This window comes from Cetorhinus maximus, chromosome 2, assembly GCF_964194155.1.
Source record: "Cetorhinus maximus chromosome 2, sCetMax3.hap1.1, whole genome shotgun sequence".
Taxonomy (NCBI): Eukaryota; Metazoa; Chordata; class Chondrichthyes; order Lamniformes; family Cetorhinidae; genus Cetorhinus; species Cetorhinus maximus.
In genome coordinates this window covers 43,281,863-43,295,350 of record NC_135880.1, presented here as the reverse complement: position 1 = coordinate 43,295,350, position 13,488 = coordinate 43,281,863, and the positions used below count along the sequence as shown (strand labels likewise).

General features: G+C 45.6%; 1 long non-coding RNA gene across 1 annotated transcript; it reads right to left on the bottom strand.

Moving 5' to 3' along the window:
* Positions 1-305: 305 nt before the first annotated feature.
* LOC144690322 (uncharacterized) lies at positions 306-12,015 on the bottom strand. Its single transcript, XR_013578863.1, has 2 exons — positions 11,847-12,015; positions 306-1,675 (listed from the first exon to the last, which is right to left on the bottom strand). It is a non-coding gene; the product is annotated as an uncharacterized LOC144690322 (long non-coding RNA).
* Positions 12,016-13,488: the final 1,473 nt, after the last annotated feature.

Sequence of the window (13,488 nt, the reverse complement as noted above, 5' to 3'; positions counted from 1 at the left end):
TTTGCTATGGTTTTTATTGCTGCAGCTATAAATAATATCCCAGTTATAGATTGTATATATGTTGCTGTACTACCCAAAATATTTGAATAAAATTTCTATTACCACAAGATGTTCAAATCACAATAATACTAATGCTATTTGATTTTATTTAGAAAATATTAACAATTTCCTCAGTTCATTACTTATTAATAAATTTTATCAATATATCCACAATAACAAATTACTACATTTATTTGCTATCTGCCTCTATCATTGTCATTCTTAGTTTCCAGGAAATTTATTCTATGACTGTTCCATTTTTTAAAAATCCATTCTTGGAATATGTGCATCACTAGCAAGGTTAGCATTGATTACCCATTTCTAATTGTTCTTGAAAAGTTGATGGCAGGCCTACTTCATAAATCCCACAGTTCTAATAGTGAAGGTGCTCCCACATTGCTGTCAGGTAGGGAGTTTTGGAATTTTGACTCAACAATGGTGAAGTAATGGCAATATACATCCAACATAGAATGGTGTGTCCCTTGGTGGGGCACTTGTAGGCAATGGTGTTCCCATGCACCTTTTGCGCTTGTCCTTCTACATGGTGAAAGTCACCCATTTGTGAGATGCTTCTTCAGAAGCCTTGGCAGTTGCCATGGGAGATGAGCCGTTTGTCACAGAATTCTCAGCCTCTGTCCTCTTCTAGTAAGCATGACATTTATGTGGCTGGTCCAGTTGAGTTTCTAGCCAATGGATGTTGACGGTGGGAATGTAGTGATGGTAATGCCATTGAATGTCAAAGGGAGATAGATAAGCTTGCTCTTATTGGGGATGATCATTTTCTGATACGTGTGTTGCATGAATGTTGCTTGTCATTTATCAGCCCAAGCCTGGATCTTGTCTAGGTCTTGTTGCCTATGGCACAAAATACGTTATTGTCTGAGGAATTGCAAATGGAGCTGAACACTGGGAAATCATTAATGAATCAACCCTGTTCTACTCTTATGATGGAAGGAAGGTTATTTGTGAAGCAGCTGAAGAGAGTTGGATGTAGTCCAACTGCCCTGATGAATTCTTGCAATAATACCCTCGAGCTGAGATGATTGGTCTCCAATGATGACAACCATCTTCCTTTGTGCCAGGTATGACTCCAGCCAGTGGAGGGTTTTCCCCCTTGATTCCCTTTGACTTCAGTTTTGCTAGATCTCATTAGAGTCATCCTCAACCAAATGCTGCCTTGATTTCAAGAGTAGTTACCTCAACCTCAATGGTGAGAAGATTATTGGTGAGTAAGTGCACTGCTGATGAGTAGAAGTAGGCTGAAATGATGGTTATTGGCCAAATTGAATTTGTCCTGTTTTTGTGGTAAGGACATGGCAATTGTTCACCTTTTTGGGTAGATATCAGTTTTGTAGCTTAACTGGAATGGCTTGGTTTGTGGTGTAGCTAGTTCTGTAGCAAGGTCTTCAGCACCACAGCCAGGATGTTGTCAGGGCTCATTTTCTTTGTTGTGTCCAGTGCATTCCAATATTTCTTGATGTCATGTGGGGTGAATCAAATTGGCTGAAGATTGGCATCTGCGGTGATGGTGACCTCAGGAGAAGGAGGAGAAGAAGGATATCCCAGGACAGACTCCTGTGGGACCCCACTGGTAATATTCTTCCAGACTGATGACAATCCCTTTACCACCAGTGTTCTATCAAAGTCAATTTTCAATCATTTATTCATTGTAAAATATTTCCACTAACTGCTATTTTTTCCACTAACTGGATGCTACCATCAGTCCAAAAAGACATTTCACCTACCATACAATTGAGCAATGTTGCGTATGAATTTCAGTGCTGATGCGATGCCTGGTACATAGGCCGTGCGTCCCAGTGATTGGCTGATCAAATCAAACAGCATGTTGTCGTAATATCAGAGTACAGACTATACTCAATCAGCCCATGCTTGCAAAACCCAAAACAGAACATCTACTGTTAGATGTGATTCCTTGAATAGGCAGCACTTGCTGAACAATCCTGTGCACTAATAGCCACAGAACAACCAAATTAAAATAATTGATCGATCTCTAATATGGCTCACTTATATGTGTGAAAAGTGACAAGCATTCACATGCAGGGACCGGTTCTCTACAAACAAAAAGAATATGTTCAAGCCTTGCACTTATTTTTGAATTATCGAGGAGCGTGGGGAGCCTATAGAACCCCAATGCTTTCTCCATGGTAATGTCTTGGCCATTCAGAGCTGACTTATCAACCAATCAGCACCCTTTGCTCCTCAAGTATAAATTGTTGTGATTGTTTGAAATTTGCCATTCTTACGTTTGTCCTGAAGAGTGCAGGGCAAAAGTTTCAGCAACATGTCTCTCTTTTCGGAAATTGCTGTTTTCATCATTCACAGGGCCAGCCTTTCCAGAAGTTGAAACCCTTGGTTCAGTAGACAGCAGATCCTGTTCCAGGAGGCGGCAGGGATTTACATTCTATAACACGTTGATTTAATTTACTGAACTTAAATTCCTAGAGAACACAGCCTCCTGATGCAATGCTGTTCAGATCGATCCAATAAACAGGCTCATGGCCTGTATTCTGTGTGTGGATTTCCTTAAGCAGCACCCCTCCAGCCACACCATCCCCTAATATCGCATCTGCCCTCTCACAACACCTCCATCACTCTTCTACAGCCCTCTAACAGGCTTAGCTGCTACTCTTGCTGATTGCTGAGGATGCTGCTGTTGCTGCATCTCCTCTTGTCCTGTCTTTTCTTCCACCCTAATGAAACTAACAATGGGAGGAGGTGGGAGTCCAGTAGCATAAACTAGCAGTCCTGAGAGACATGAGTTCCACTCCCATCACAACAGCTGGGGGATTTAAGTTCAGTAAATTAAATCAACCTGTAATAAAATGCTGGTAGCCAAAATAATGACCATAGGCAGAATTTTGCCCTTGGTGGGGTGCTCGGCAGGGGTGGGTGAGGGTGGCCAGGAAGCCAATCACTGCCCGCAATCGGCACTGGACCGCCCAGCATGTAACGCAAGTAGCAGCACTGAGCGCTGCCTGTGCAGGGGGTTGGGGGTGGGGGAGGAGGATGAGTGGGCCGAGCACAAACTTTGCACATGTGTGCAAGTGAGTGCTTCATAATCTCCCTGAGGCACAGAGTTGCCTCAGGGAGATGAAGAGATATGAAAAAAAAATGTAATGAAACATGTCCCCTCATGTGACTCTGAGCAGGGACATGTTATTAATGAAAAATTAAAGTTTTTATTTTATTTTTATTTGCTTTGGAAATCTCATCCCACCCGTGGATGAGGTTTCCAAAAAAATGCAAAGGTCGCTTGACCTTTTCACCTGCCCGCCAGCCGTAAGGTTGGACAGGTAGTGAAAATTTCCATTTAACTGATTACTTAATGGCCTAACAGGCCTTTTAATTGTCGGTGGGCGCACTGCCAGCTCCGGCGCACACCCGCCGACTGAACAATCACGCGACTGTGCATTGACATTGGCACGCTCCATTGACATTAACGCGCGTTGTTTCACGCTCGAGCGGGCTGGGTGAGCACCCACCCGCCGAGCGAAAATTTCTGCCCCATCAACACTACCATTTCATGGAGAGTTAGGGAGAAGCAATAATAACTGACCTTGGCAGTGAAGCCACCAGCCCATGAATGATTTTTTAAAAATAGCAGGACCCATGAATTTGCTAAGAGTAATAAAGGCAAAATAATCTCAGAAAGGATCTCCCTAGTTTGACCTCAGCTGGAGAGTTGCACCCAGTTCTGGGTGCTGCACTTTAGGAATGGCATGAAGGCATTGGAGAGAGTGCAGAAAATATTCATGGGAATGGTTCCAGGGAAGAGAAAATTCAGTTACAAAGATAGATTGGAAAAGCTGGGACTATTTTCCTTGGAGAAAAGAAGGATGAGAGGGGATTTGATAGAGCTATTCAAAATGATGAGGTGTTTGGACAGAGTAGTTAGGGAGAACTGCTCCCACTTGTGAAAGGATCAAGAGTGAGAGGGCACAGATTTAATGTAGTTGGCAAAATAAGCAATAACCACATGAGGGAAAAATTTTTCATGCAGCAAGTGGTTAGGATCTGGAACATGCTGCCAGAAAGTGTGATGGAGGCAGGTTCAATCGAGACATTCAAAAAGGAATTAGATAATTATCTGAAAAGGGAGAATATGCAGGGTTATGGTAAGAAGGTGAGGCAATGGCACCAGGTGAATTGCTCATTCGGGGAGCTGGTGCAGACACAATGGGCCAAATGTGCTTTTGTGCTGTAATCATTTTATGATTCTAAGAAGCAAGCTGGGAGCTGGAAACTCTCCTGGAAAAGCAGCACAATCGCACCCAGATCCTATGATCTACCTCCAGCTGGATACCCCTGTAAGCACTAAATAAAGCTATGGTCCCTCACCAAAGAAAATTATTTTCAGCCACCTCCTTCTGTGTCTTTTTGCCATTCTCTGCTTTCTTCTTTTTGTTACACTACTGCTTTTAGCGCTTCTTAGAGTTACTTTATCCAAATGTTACTCTGCCTCTCTCTGTCCCAGCAGTTAAAGTGCGATTTGTTAAGAGGTCTCACTGAAGTCTTTTCACTCCCACCCTCAGCTTTGTGGAATCTTTGACACAAGCTTGTAATCTTTGACCTACTTCGTAACCTTTAGGAATTCCTAGGAACTTGATTGTACTCACAAAAGGCCATCGAATTTCAGAAAGTATAGCGAGTTTATGTGTGTTGCATTGTGGCTTAAAAGAAACTTACCAAAGTCTAAAGGTTATTCCAAATATCATGCATGTGTGCCAGTTTCCAATGTTCAGTTTTAAAATTCCTCTCTCCCCTTCTTTGAACATTGTTGAGCCAGGGTCCCTTCCTTCCCCCAGTATCAGGCTTAGGTTTGGAATTGAAGCTTTGGGAGGAGCTTTATCCTATTGAATCAGGCGAGTACAGTTTAAGGGTGTGAGGGAGGGTTGGTGGGGGGAGGGGCATGGTGCGAGGAAACTTTTATTAGCATAGATTTGCCTGGTGAGGATGTACGTCATGGCACTGGCTACAGGGGGGTGGGCAGCAGCACCAGGATAGTCAGTGGGGAGTCTCAAGAGGGAAACATTGGAAACAGCACAGCCAGCAGGGAGGAAAATAGTGGCAGCAGGATGGTCAGTGGGTGTGAGGACATGACTTGCAGCAGCAGGTCAAAACCTTAAGCAAAAATGTTTAACAATATGAACTCCGCTGAACTAGGGAAAGGCACAGTGGGGAGATTGGACCTTGTGTTCTTTTATCTCCTTCCTTGCAGTAAGTCATTGCTGATTTGCAAACGTTGGTGTTGATAGTTCAAGACAGGGAGGTTCCATTTCAGGTGAGAAAAGTCGTGAATGAAGTCACTACACAGCTTAAAATTTGAAAATTTAGCTATCCGTTTGCATCAAGTTCCATTGCTTCATATCGAAACTGCTCCCTCCGGGAAGAACATTTCTGTGTATGGAATCAGTCAGATTTTGGGGTGCTATACAGATTCACTGAACTGTGTGTACCCAGAGTGCCAGTAAAAAAAAATATATTTAGAAATCTGGTAAGTAAACCAGGAAGCGGCATTTAAAAATGGTCACACTTGGGAATATTGTGCACAGTCCTGGCCTCTATACTATGAAAAGGACATAGGGCAGGATTCTCTGGCTCTGCCCGCTGCTGGGATCGGCTGGTCCCACCGAAAGTCAATGGAGTTTGGCTGGGCCACCGAATCTCCCACGGTGGGTCCTGCCATGACGGGACTAGAAAATCCCGGCCATAGAAGCGCCAGAGAAAGTACAAAAAAAAGGCAAGGATTCTGTCCGAACTGGGAGGTTACAGCGATCAGGAAAGATCGAACAGGTTGAAGCTTTTTTTTCTTTAGAGAAGGAAAGACTTGGAAGAGATTTGATAGAGACCTTTAAAATTATGAATGGGTTAGATAGGCTAGTTAAGGAGGAGGATGTTTCCACTTGTGGGAAAATCCAAAACTAAGGGTCATAAATGCAAGGTAATTACTAATAAACCCAATGGGGAAATAAGGAGATAATTTTTCTGCTCAGATAATGGTTAGAATATGGAACTCACCACCACAGGAAGTGGCTGAGACAAGCAGCTTGGATGCTTTCAAAAGGAGTATGAGAGAAAAGAATAAAATATACACTAAAAGGCTGAGATGAGGTAAATGCAGTGGGAGGAGGCTCGTGTGGTGTACACGTGCTAGCACAGAGTAGTTGAGCTGAATGGCCTGTTTATGTGCTGCATGTTCTATGCAATTCTTTGTAACCATAAAGCATCCAGTGAGCCAGGAACTGAAGCAACTTATTTTACCCTTGCCCTGTTCTCCCAACTGGGACTGGATTTTCAGAGCCAGAACCTGTGCAGGTGAGAATTCAGAATTACGGTCCTAGAGATCATCTCGTGATCCCAACACCTTTGCGACTGTTTTGTATTTTCAAAGGGCTGGCGGGGAGAGGGAGTTGGAAAGGTGGTTGCCACCAATTAACGGCCCCTTAAGTTCCTTAAGGAGCTTGTTAAAGAGCATATCCGTTCGGCACTGCAATTGTTAGCGTTTCTTCAGGTGAGCCCAACCAGTCTTGTGCACATCAATCACGTTTGCCATGGGCCCAAGTAAGTTTCTCTGTCGTTGATATGCATTCAAATGTGTGGGGCAACTAGCACCAGCATGGCGCTGCTCCTAATCCTGTCCACATTCAACCTCCCGGCCATCTGATGAGCTACCTGCTCTAACAGCGAGGCAGTGGCAGCCCCTAACATGGCTGCTGCTTTTCCTTGTCACTGGCACCAGGCAGGAAGTTACCACCTCCTGGAGGTACTCAGTGCCTCTAATTGGGCGCCGAGCTCACCTCCTGGCCAATGATTCCATTTGCATTTAAAAATGCGAATGATGCAGCTGATGCACATGGTCGAGATATGGAATTTATCTGAGCACTGGGTTCCTGTCCCTGCTTTGAACATTCAGCCTCTTGTATCTGCTTTTCTTCCGCTTTCAGCATTTCACTGGCTGTTACTGTCTGACTGCTTCTGGTGCTTTTTCTCACTGTTTAGAAATCTAATTTCTTTCCAATGCTGCCCTTTTTCCAAGCAATGACTCCCAGCCCCACACCCCTTTCAGCACATATACTACATATGTGATTTTTGTTTAAATAGTTCATTAAAATTAACTCCCTTCACAGCCAAGGGCTGAATTAAGGCAAGTTTTATGACCAATTTTAAGTAAAATACAAAAATACAAAAGAAAAAGCAAAAAAAAAAAGTTCAGGTGAGAATTCACTGGCAGCATTGTAGCCAATAGCACAACCATCAATTCATCAGGCAGCCAAACTCTCTTGAGGTTGTCTATCATTTGAACCACTGCCTTCTGTTTGATGCTGGAATCCTTCCAAAAACCTCTTTTCCTGAATATGGCTGTACTGCTGCTCCACACCGCACAGAGGGTCAAAATCAATAGTCTTCTTGAAAGTGTCTCCACAGACCAAGCTGTCAGTGTCTTTAAAGGATTTGAGAGCCAGATCGTAGAGTTCATTCAGGCGGAGGCCCCGCTGTTTGTCCATCGTCTTGGCTTGTGTCTGCCCTTCTTGCTGCTGCTGATCTCTCTGCTACCTGCAGCCTGGGCCCCAACTCAGGCACTGCGGGTGCTGGTCTCAGATGAACTTCACTCAGTGAGGCCTCCCGCTGCTTGTTGCTCTCATGCAGGTTCCTCTGCTCCCAGGCCCCCAGCTGCTGGCCAGTGCACTGTATAAGTTTAACAAGAGTGGTTGAACTTGAATGATGCATGACTCAGCATTTCAACTGCCAACACCACCCCCACACCCCCTGCGCCGCAGCTACCACCTTCCCCTATAGTCAGAAAATCCACAAATTCCAGGTAAATAAATAAATTACACTCAATGCAAGTAAGACCTTAAGAGAGCAGTCAAGTTTTTATATAGGCTAGAAGCCCCTCAAGAGCACTTGGAACAAATGATGTCTCCTGATGCTGGTGAGGCACTGGAGAAAAACAGTTCAATAAAACACAACCATTGAATGGCTCATCTTATAACAATGTCAACCCTTGCTGATGAACTGATGCCATAAAAACTTATTACCTGTTTCAAAAATTATGATAATTACATGTTACACTGGCAATGCTACAAATTCACTCTTTGAATTAGCTTTGCGAATTATAGATGATATAATTAATTTGCTCCTGTTTGCTTATGACATGGAGCAAAATTTTGGAGCTGTTAACGTGGCCATTTTTGATGGCTATCCAGAGGCCTCTGCTGGAAAGTGCACATGTTACCAAGTTCTGATCCTACTCCCCAAATAGCCCCAGATATTTGGACAAAGAGCCAAAGGTTGCTAGAAACCATGGAACCATACTTGTAATTTGATTCCATGAAAAGGGGAGAATTTTGGGGTCAAATACAATTGAAATGCATGGTTACGTTGCGCAGAAATTTACATTCTGTAGGCAGGCTTGTGCCCGACTTGAACGGGCATAAAATTGCGTGAGGTGGCATTGGGCGAGTGCCCTAACGTCATCACGCGATATTTCACTTGGCGGGCGCACGCGGCAGTCGGAAGAGCACCTGCCGACAATTACGCAGGCAATTGAGCCCATTATTGGCGCAATTGTCAGTGACTTTCTCGTGGCCCATCCAACCTCATGGTTGGTGGATGAGTCAATCGGCCAGGCGGCCTTTAAATATTTGATGAAACCTCATCCATTGGGCAGGATGAAATCTCCGTTAGGTAATAAGATAAAAAGAAATATCAGGGGACAGCATTTTTGTGAGGTATGCTTTCAGGTGCTTGATTGTGTTGCATGGGCATTTTTTGCAGCTTTTTTGTGCTTTATTTTATTATTTGGAGCCTGCAGCTACCTGAGGCAGCCATCTGCCTTCAGAGAGCAAAGTGGGAGCGCCCTCCTCCGCCCACGGTGACATCATCGCTCGCCTTCTTCCCGTCCCCATTCCAGCAGTGCTGAGCCTTTCAGCTTGTGTTTCGCACTGGCTGGCTGTTAATTGGTCAGCCAGCGTGAAATCGCGGCCAGGAGCCAATCGCAATCGGGGGCCTGTTTCCCGACTGTTCCCGGGCCCGCTGATAGTGCGCCTGATGAGGGTGGGTTACACAAGGAAGTTAATATGGCTATTAACCAGCATGAATTTCACCATTGAAAGTTTATTGCTTATCTGGTGAGTTAGAAAGCAGAAGCATCAGAGTTAAAAAGGCTACGTTTGTAGGGTACAAATTCACCTTGGGCGGTGGCATGGAAAGGGCAGTATCAGATTGGCTGCCTGTATACACAGGCTTCTTCCATTTAATTCCCTTGACTGCAATGGAAGTGAATATCAGACATTGCGCATAACAGGCCACCAATTCAATTCAATACCACTCATATTGCGCCGCCACCCAAGACGAATTTCTGCGCCTTCATGTTCTTTAATTGTACTGCACATATCCCCGAAGGAGCTAAAAGTGCTGATTTTGATGAATTATATCTTTGTTGTGTATGATGGCAGTTCATGATGGTGATAAGCCCATAGGAGATTATTGCCTATATCTTCAATATCCAGACCTAAACTCTACACCAACAATTGTAAGCTATTCCACCATCAACAATCGGACAACCCAATGATATTGCTCCCAAATTAGGATGTTGGAGTATTGTGGACCTTATCTAGATGGACATTTCTAGAAGCCGTACAAGAAGGTTATGACTTCATACCTCAATCAAGACACAAGTAAGTGCTGGATCAATGAAAAATGCAAGCAGCTCTTGTTTGCAACTGTGAAGACTAATTTGGTTGAGTTAAATAGACAAGATCCACTTTTTTATTTGCTCCTCTAGTCTAATTTAACCAAATCTAGAATTTTGATTGCTATTAACACTGTAGAACTTGCAATGGTGCAGCAAAATGGTCTTCACCAGTTCATCTGACAGGGGATTTTGTCAATTTGACCTTGGTCCCTGGTGGCTTCAAAAAAGCTTTGCATGTCATGCCGGTCAGCATATTGTTGGATCTGTCAGGCTTTCTCTTCCTACCACTTGTCCTTTATCTTCTGGATTTGCCTTTGGGTGTCGGCCTTGAGCTGTTGGAATGTTGCCTTCTGAACTTGCAACCTGTCCTGCCAGATAATAAAAGCTGCTCGTTTTTGTTCTAGGAGGTCACATATTTCTGCTGTTTTCATCGAACCAGACCTGATGATGACAATGCTCAAACCAATGGCCTTGATACAGGAGCCTAGCAGGAGACAAAATCCCCTTCGCTTAGGATGGTGTCGCTCTTCTTAAGGGTGATAATGCCATCCATCAACACTGGAAAGAAAATTTCCAACAATTCCTCAATTGTGAATCCACAGTGGCAGCTGATACTCTCCAGGCTATCCCCCAGTATCCTGTGGTAGAATCCATGTGTAAGCCACAATCGAAGGGAGAGCTGCAACAAGCAATCATTCAGATGAAAGACAATAATGCCTGAGGCCCCAGACATATTCCAGCTGAGGTCATTAAAGCTGGTGGGCTTTTGCTCACATCAAGACTCCATGCACTCATCCTACAGATTTGGGAAGAGAAAGAAAGGGAGATAAATGACACTGTGGAAACTATCGAGATAGTTCCCTCTTGTCCGTAGCAGAGAAAATCCTGTTGTGCATTCTCCTGAATTGGCTACTTCCTGTGGCTGAGGAAATCCTTTCAGAGACACAATGTGGCTTTAGGCCTTCCAGAGGGATCTCTGACATAAGACAGAATCATCCCAATTTTGCACTAAGTGCAATAGCGGGTGTGAAGAAAGGCATTTTATCTGCCAGCCACAATGGTGGGTTTTCACACCTCCTCATCCCCTTCCCGCCTCATAAATTATGCAGTCATGGGAAACACACCAGATGGCTGGCGAGCGGCCTCCGATTGGCTGGCCACGCTGTTACCTCGCCAGTTCCTCACGCTGGGCACCATATTTAAAATGCAGCCTTGCAATGCTTGCAGCCCAGGACTACTCCAATCACAACATGGCCCTGAAAGCCAAGAAGAGTGCAGTTCCCCGGTTCAGCGATGCCTTCTGGACACCATGGAGGCCCGCTAAAATGTCCTCTACCCTGCTCTGGCCGCAGGGGGCCCATCAGTTTCACCACTCCAGCTTGGAAGGTGGCGGCAGAGGTGGCCAGTGACAATGCTGCACACACGAGGTCGGCCACCCAGTGCAGAAAAGAGAGAAATGATCTCATCCGTGCCGCCAGGGTAAGTCAGCCATCGTTTCAATCTCAACTCACCCACTCACAAGTCAAGCACACATTTACTGGCATCTCATTCACTGTCAGCTCAAGGGACATCAGCACTCACTCTCACACACACACACACACAAGATCGCCTCCTCATCCCATCCAAGGCTCCACTCAGCACACTCGCACGCCTGGCATCCTTCTCATTTGGCCTAGCATGCGCCTTGCTCACACTCTCTCCATCTGTCTTTATGCAGGATAAGATCACGCGCAATCAACAGGAGAGGGCCCAGACCTGGGGCAGAATGCCAGATATCAAGGTCCTCACTCCGTTCAAGAGTTGTGCGATGGACAGACTGCAGAGAACGTGGATCGTTCCTGCAGCAAACACCCACGTGAGGATCCTGCACCACATCAGCCCTCTCTCAGTGCCACTCTGAGTCCACTTCTGTGTTCAATGTGGCTGCCAAGCACTAATAACCTCCACTTTCTGTCCTAGGCACATCTGACACATCGCTCTCAGGCAACCTTGAGCCTGACCCCAGCACCATAAGGACCCTGAGGGCAGCACCGTTCAAGACCCATCACGGCACCTCACCCACACCCTCCATCAGCGCAGTGACACACACCTCGGTAGGACCTTGACGTAAAGCAGCCTTGGATCACAATCTGGTGAGCACAGCACACCACCTGTTCCACAGCAGGTGGAGGAAGGGACACCCCTGTTTGCCGGCCTCAGAGGACTGTTGGAGGCAAGGAATCTGCTGAGCGTGAGTCAAATGATGAGCCTCTGGGCTTGGTCCTCAATCAGTTGTTGGAGCTACAAAGACAATCACAGGAACATCAGGAAGGGCTGTCTGGTGCACTCCTCAGATTGCAATGGACAATGAAGGAGTCCGTCTGCCTTCAGTCTGAGGTGATGGTGCCACCGTGCCCACGCACCAAGGTCAACACTGGCAGGATGGCGGCCGCCATGGAGACCTTGGTCCAGGACATCGGTCCTACGCTGCTGCGTGGGCTGAACTCCATCACTGACACCATAGTTGGCCTCCAACCGTGTCAGTGCAAGAGGGGTGCAGAACAGCTCAATCTCACTCCAGCTTCCCCTCATCTTCAAGAAGTCAGCCTGGGAACGTCGGGCACTGATAGGGAAGAGGACCAGCAGCTCAACCTTGCTGGGTGTCAGAGTGGAGCGGAGCATACCTGCAGGAGACAGTCGGGAGCTGAGGAGCGCCTATAAATACAGACTGAGGATAGCAGAGCGGCCTACCTTGCTGGGAGTTGGATCGGAGCGAAGGCCACCTGCAGGAGACAGTCGGGAGCCGAGGAGCGCCTATGCAGATCAGGGATTTGAGTGAGGAGCAGAGCTGAGGAGTGCCTATAAATACAGGTCAGGGATTTGAGTAAGGAGCGGAGCTGAGGAGCGCCTATAAATACAGATCAGGGATTTGAGTGAGGAGCGGAGCTGAGGAGCGGAGCTGAGGGGCGCCTATAAATACTGATCAGGGATTTGAGTGAGGAGCGGAGCTGAGGAGCGCACTGTCTCACTGTTTCACTGTCTCACTGTTTCACTGCCTCACTGTTTCAGTTGCTGTGAGGCTGCAGTCCAGGAAAAAGGAGAAAAAAGTAACTGTGATGTCACAGGAAGCTAGTAAGTTGATTGGTCGGTAAGCGCTCAGTCTAAGGGACAGTGTGTGAGAATCCAGCTTAGGACAGGCGAGTTCAGGTAGATCTATAAATAAAAAGAACTAAAACTTTAAATTAATACACAAAAATTTGAAAACTTTAAAATTAAAATCAAACAATAAAGATTAAAAAAGCAATAAAAATAAAGTAATTTAAACAAACATCTAAAACACATACCTTGTAGTTAAGAAGCATATAACCTTTAGTTGTCAGTGGTACTAGCATTCAATAAACACAATGGGGAGAATTTTCTCCCCATTTGGGGTGGGGGTTGGGTGGGAGCGGGTGCATGGGGGGGGTTGCGTAGCCATGGGCACCGCCATTTTGTGCGGGCGGGCCAATTAAGGCCCACCCAGCATGACGTGCACACGGAAGCGCTGAGCACTCCCTATGCAGGCGGGGGGAGGAGGCTGAATCGGGGCCAACGCTCTTTCGCATGCATGGGCGCGAAAGAGTGCAGGTTAGTTTGATTTTTAAAAACTTTAATAAAGAAAAACAGTTTTTTAATACATGCCCCCTCATATGACAGTGTCATATGAGCTTGGACATGTCAATTAATTTTAATTTAAAAATGTATTTAATTTA